Source organism: Corylus avellana, chromosome ca4 (genome assembly GCF_901000735.1).
Source record: "Corylus avellana chromosome ca4, CavTom2PMs-1.0".
NCBI lineage: Eukaryota > Viridiplantae > Streptophyta > Magnoliopsida > Fagales > Betulaceae > Corylus > Corylus avellana.
In genome coordinates, this window is record NC_081544.1 from 11,703,992 (window position 1) to 11,711,011 (window position 7,020).

A 7,020-nucleotide genomic window follows, 5' to 3' on the forward strand; every position below is an offset into this window, starting at 1 on the left:
AAAATCATTTTCCAGTTGGCTAGTTAAACTCTTAATTGTTTTACTTCTGTTTTAGTCGTATTCTAAAGGCTTGGAGAGTGTTTGATCAAAATGGCATTGCAAACTGCTTAAATTAATGAGGAATATATAGAAGTAAAACAATTAAGAGTTTAACTAGCCAACTGGAAAATGATTTTGCAGACTAGCAGGCCCGCTTTGCTTCGGATGAATTTTTGGATGTTAGTGCATCACAAAAAGAATAGAAAGGGATTAACAGAAGATTCTTGGGGAAGCACTACTTTTAAGGGAAAGTCAATTCTCATTCAATTGTATCTTTACGCTCGCTAATTTACAGCCCTGATATTGCCTAAGAGCATATTTGAGATTGTGTTTGAGAAATAAATCTTTCAAATTAAAATGTGTTTTTTGGTAAAAGCTTTATTTTTAAGCTTTTTCCAAAAGTAGGTTTTGGTCATTTTTTTGCCCTTTGTAGCACTTTCAACTTCTCTTACCAAACGGGTACTTTTTCAATTGAACTTTTTGAGTTTTAAACCTACTTTTAAAATCTCAAACATACATTCAAACAGGCTCTAAGAATGAACCTCTAGAATTAGTGAGCAAATTTAAAATCTCATAACATTCTTGTGGCTCTTACTCCCTCTCTTTCATAATGTGTTTGTGTGTAAACTAATATAACTAGTTCAGGTTTTCACAGTTAATGTGCAATTGAGGAATAGTTGATAGAGTGGTCCATATCGGAAGGAACCGGATCCTCTCAAGTTCATTTGAATTAGAGCGTATCCAGTTAGTTTTATTATTTGATAAGTATTTTTATTTTTTCACTTTTTGAACTAATATTGAAAAAAATACTCATTTAATATAAATAGATATTATCAAATTCAAATGAACTAGAGAAGATCTTAATTCGTATTGAAAAAGATGAAGAAGAGTCACTTAAGACATGCAGTTTGGACATGTGCATTAGGAGCAATTAATGGGTCACGTACTGAAAAAGAGTTATTTAAGCTCAAGGAGTGAAAATAAGTAGAGGGAGATCTAAAGTTGTAGGGTTAGACGTCACAAATAAGGATAATAAATAGAGAAGTAACAAAGAGTAGTATTTTAGTAAGATATGGCTGTTTCCGATTAATTGAAAAAAAAAAAATTGATCCATAAAGTTGACCTGATTTAATTGGGATTACAGCTAAGTTGAGTTGTATAGGTAGTTCAGTTTATATGGTTTATGAGGCACACCATTTTATAATTAGTATATTGGATTAAAGATGAAACCTATGTACCGAAAAATTGCTATGCTTCCAAAATTGTGATTGCTTTGGTTTATAATGACCATAATTTTTCTTTTCTTTTTTCCTTTCTCTCTAAACCTTCTTTTCTTTTTCTACTTTTTCTACATTTTCCCCTATTCTTCTGATTTGTTCTTCTCTTCATCTCCACATATTCTTTTCTTTTCTTTTTTTTGGGTACATATATGGTCCTTTATTCTTACTTATCTTTATCTTTTTCTCTACACATTCGTTTCTTGCAAGTTTAAATATTTATTATAAGACACATCAAAGTTAGCACCCAATATTAAAGTTTAATTAGGGCAAAGTCCACGTACCCTATTTCAACTACAGCCCATTTTATAATGTCCCTCAAAACTTCCGGTTGTGACAATGTCCCATTTCGCAAACTACTAAAAAGTGTCATTGTCTCCCAAGAATGACCAAAATACCCTTCATAAAATAGAAATAAAAAATTCAAAAAAAAAAAACCTAAAACTATGTATATATATTAACTTTAGGGTAGGTTTGTCTTTTTGTTGGCTTTAAGGGGGACATTGTCATTTTTTGGGTAGTTGTCGCAATTGAAAGTTTGAGAAGACATTGTCAATTGGGTGGTATTTTGAAGTGAAATTTTTCCTGAAGTTTAACATCCATGAAGAAACTATCACTCATCAACCTTGGTTAGTGATTTTCTAATCTTTAGCTGACTATCACTCATCAACCTATGAGATGAGTTAGAAAACTATTGTAAAAGTAGGTTTGTTTAAAGATATGGAGCTGATGAATAAAGATATTAAGAAGTTTATTCCCAAACTTCTGTTTGGAAAAGGCATTGGTTCCCTCTAGGCTCTAAGAACCTACTCAAATTTATCTCATAATTCGCTTCAAAAATTGAGCACGCAACACATAATTATTTGTTATTTTTTCCTTTGTCTCCAAATATTCTTTTTCTTTACTACATGTTCCTTCATTTTGATTTATCTTTTTCTTGGTTTCCATATCTTCTATTCTTTTTTTTCCTTCTTTTTTCTTTTAAATTTTTTTTTATGTGTGCTCCTTTATTCTATTGCTTCATCCTTTAATTTCTCTATCTCTACACCTTGTTTTTAGTAGAGTTTAGACATTTGTTGCAAGCCTCACCAAAGTTAGCATCCAATACTGAAGTTTACGATTCTTGCTTCCAACTTTAGTCAATAATTATATAGGTTTGACGTGTGATAATTTAGCTTAGTTTAGTGTTTTTTCCTAAGCAACATAGAGGGCTAGAGGAGAGGAGCATTTAATTTTCGGGGGCATGTTGATGGTAGCTCTTTCAATAATTTTCATTCAAACCTATATATATTATATTTTTTTTTTTTCTCTGATGACTTGGAATCTCTCCAAGGTAGGTGTTGAAATATATATAAAATATAAAATACTAACATATGAAAGAGAAAGAAAAGAGAGCGGAAGCGGAGAGAAACATATGGAGTACATCTTGTATATTCACTTTATCAAACAATATTACATAATTCTCTATTTATAGAGAGACAATAAATAGTTACTAAGAAACCCTAGAGTAGACCTAAACTAATTAAAAGAGAGAATAAACCTTACAAGGAAATATAATAATGGAGAATAAAAATATTCTAACATAAACAGAAATAACTTGTTAAGGAAAATATTAATAAACCTAATTTAGAAATATAAAATATTCCAACAGTAGGGTCACTTCTTGTACCCATGCTTTGCACCCCTTTCAACATGGACTAGTCAAGTCAAGATCTTAGCCAGGAGGCTGGCTCTAGCTAAGAGGCATTTTGCACTTATTAGGTTTCGAACTTAAGACCATTGGGAGCATTCAAAGTCCGAGGCTTCCACCAACGTTTAGATATTGTAAGTTGGGTTTTCTTGACAATGCATCTTATTCACAATCCTTTTTGACCCTTGAAATAAGATCTAATTTTCAAGAAAAACCAATTGCCAAGTAATTCTACAAATGGATGAGCTAAAGGGAAAATAAAAGTTGCTGATTTGCTAGAATGAATGAGAGAACCTCGTTTGGAACATAAATCTCCACTACTAGAAGAGAGAACCCTTCATTTGCATTTCTTGCATGAAGATTTTTAAAATTCATTCAATATCATATAACAAAATGAAATACTTGGATGAAAAGAGGGTAGAATGTGTAGAGCACGTACATATGTCTATACACTACAAACATACGAAAGTTCGGTATGCCTAAAGCATGGCTTTCTTTGTGTGGACAATAGCTCTCAAGAAGATTCTCATTGGATAGATAAGATGGACCGGTGTTATATGTTTAAACTTAGTTGCTTGAACTCTTTGGTTTTTAATTATTTGGTGTTTGGTAGGGGTGAAAAGGAGAGCGGTTATCAACCGCTTGCTAACCACTTTTGAAGGTTAGTAGTTATTAACCGCGCTAACCCATTTTCCTAACCGCTAACGGCCTATATATATATATATATAAATCTAGAAACAATGATGTAAATACAATAGAAACGACGTTGTTTTAGTTTTTTCTTTTAAATTTTAATTTTTTTTTAAAAAAAAATATTTCTTTTAAAAAGCGGTTAGTGGTTATTGGGGGGTTATATTGTAAATGTTAGTTCTTGTGTTGGCTTAATTCAGTTCCAAAATGCAGATGCTACTGTTCACAGGCTCAAACACTGATATAGAATGCTCAGAATCCAATCTCCACCGTTCATAATGTACATTCATGTGTTATGAACGTCCCTGCAAAATTTCAGCTCAATCGGACTACAAACGCTCATCGATCGGAGCTGTTGATCAAGACTGGACAGGCCGGGTCCGGACCGCAATTCCCCGAGTCCGGACCTTATTTCCAGAAACTAAAATCTTGCTCCGCAAAGCCATGTCCGGACCGCCCATTAACATGTCTGGACACCCCGTAAGTTTTAGGCCCAAAAACATGATTTTAAGTGGGTTAAGTCTAGGGTTTTGTCGGGGGTATATATACATCATTATAGAAGAGAGAAGTACGAATTTTTACCCCTAGAGAGTTCGTCGGAGGCTGTGCTAAGAGAGATCATATGTGGTGAGCGTTAAATTACATCTCTTAGAGTTTTAGTTATTCCTTTGATAAATTTACGGTTGAGAAGTCTATCGGAAGGGTCCGGTAAAGGAGAATCACGTTGAAGAAGATTGTGAGCAAGGAAACGAGTTGTAGGCTTGTCGATCTTACAGAGCCAAGGTCTTGCAAAGGGTTGTAAGTGTTCCTAGTGTCTGTAATCTCTGGATAATCTTTTGATAGTGATTTCTTGGGTTTGGCTGCCTCGGAGAGGTTTTACTTTTAGATCGGTTTCTAAAAGGTTTCCTCTTCGTAACCAAAATATCTGTGTCTGCCTCTTTATTGATTTATATATTTTGGGTGATTGAATTGTTTATTGCTTCATAATATTAATTCCGCATAAATTGTGATAAACAAGTTTTTAGAGTCAACATAGCGTTTTTCAATTGGTATCAGAGCGGGTTCACTCTGTTTGAATTAAATTCTTGAGTGAGATCTGTTGAGTCCTGTTTGCTATGAATACTTCTCAAGGGGAATATGATCTTATAAACTCCTTCAACAATTTTGGAAAATTCACTCTTTTGAGACATCAATACACAAATTGTTTGGGGGAGTTTCAAGATCTTAAATATGTGAATGAATCTATTGTTACTAAATTGTCTGAATCAGATGCTTTAATTGATTCTTTAAAATCTGAAAATTCTGTTTTAGGTTCTAAAGTTGATTTGTTAGAGAATAAATTAAAAGAGTCAGAAACTCAATTGGAAAAATTCTCTAGCAATTCCCTTAAGAATATGTTATATACTCAGAATTCTGATTGTGATAAATCTGAGTTAAGTTTTGATTGTCATGTTGCTTTGTCTTCTAACAATGATTCTACTTCCGAGATAATATTTGTTAAATCAGAAAAAGTAGAAGACTCTGTGGTTAAAAGAAAAATAGCAGCTGCCTCGACCTCACAAGGTAAGAAAGTTAAGAAAATTCATATTGAACCTTATGTATCTTACCCCAAATATAGAGTCGTCCATCCTCCTAGGAATCTACTTCCTAAAAGGTTTATCTCTACTTGTCATCATTGTGGAAAAGTTGGTCACATTCGACCCAACTGTTTTAAATTGAAACCTCATGTGCATAAAAATAAAAATTATGTTTCTAGGAAAGATTATGAGGGTTTGGTAATGATGATGGGAGGTGTGTCTAGAATAGACAAGTTTGAAAATGTTCATGTCTCTACACCTTTATTGAAGAAGGTTTGGGTTATGAAAGATTATACCATTTACCCATTGAGGGGGAGTGGTAGTGATCTCACCTAAAGTTAGGTGAGTCAATAACATGCCTAGGATTGATTGTTTTGCTTAGTTTTGAATATCCTAGAGCGTATTATTTTTCATTGCTTTGCATTTTTTTTTGTTTTTGCTTTATTGTTTATGCACTGCATTGTTTTTGTTGTTACACTTTCTGTATGAAGAGTATATACATGATTGTTTTGAGATTCATGTTTTGAGGCATATTCATAAAGGATTTTTCAAGAAATTCATATATCATGATCTTTGAAAAGCTTATAGATGAGATGTTGTGTGCGGACCACCAAGATTTTTGTCTACTTGCTAATCAAATGTTCAGGAATGTGTAATGTCTTGTGAAGACCTAGAAGTAGTTATTAAACCAAATCATTATTTTGTAGTGGACCTATAAGATGTGATGAAAGTTTAATGCTAAAGGACATTCATGTCTTGCCTGTTGTAATCTCAATTCAAGCATGTTGTTTTGTTTTGCATTGCATTTTTCTTTGTTTTGCATTTGTTTTTCTTTTGTGTGCATTTCTTTTGTGAAAAATTTCAAAAAGACAAAAATATGTTACTTTGATTGTTTTCTTTTCTTTCTTTTGTCTTATGCTCCTAGATAGTCCATTAATTTCTCATGTTGCTTTTTATGGATTTAATTCCTTGCGTCTTGGAATGTTCTTAATATGCATGAGATGAAAATTTGTGTCAATGGACTTGTTTTTGTGGTTACCTAAAGCCTGAGCTTATGTGGTACATTTTGCCTATGCTTTATCTTTTGTGCACATTTAAGCTTAAATTGAGGTTTTGTTTCACTTTATTTGTGAGGTCTGTTTGGTAGCCATATGAGGTTTTTGACTAGTCATATTTTTCAAATTGACCATATGCTAGTTGAACCTAGGGCTTAAAAATTCCTGCTTTCTCTTTTGTGATAAGCACCAAAAGTTTAAGGACACTTTCTCAAAGAAAAAAATAAACAAAATAGTGAAACAAATAAAATCTAAAGATCATATTCCAAAAGGAATTTATTTCACTGTGTCAAACTTGTGCAAAATATTTTACAAAGAGAAATGTATAGGATGAGAGTGGCTAGGCCCTAGCATGATAAGGTTTGACTTTTGATTTGATATACTTGTCAAAACCTCATGGTGGGGAAACTTTCTCCTCATTTTGTAAATTAAAAATTTTTCTCTTTAGATGGCTTACACACACACCACACAAGCATGGGATGAATGGAACATTTTTCTTTGCTTGGGTTAAGCAATATGAGTTTCTAGCCATTTCTAGTCTCATGTATATTTTGCATATTTAGAGCATGTTTGGATATTCATTGTGCAACACATGAGTCATTGATGTGTTATCATGTGTGTTCATTTAACTTTTAAGGGGGAGAAACATGCTTTGCATTTCCAATTTCCTGTTGTTAATTGAGTCATACATT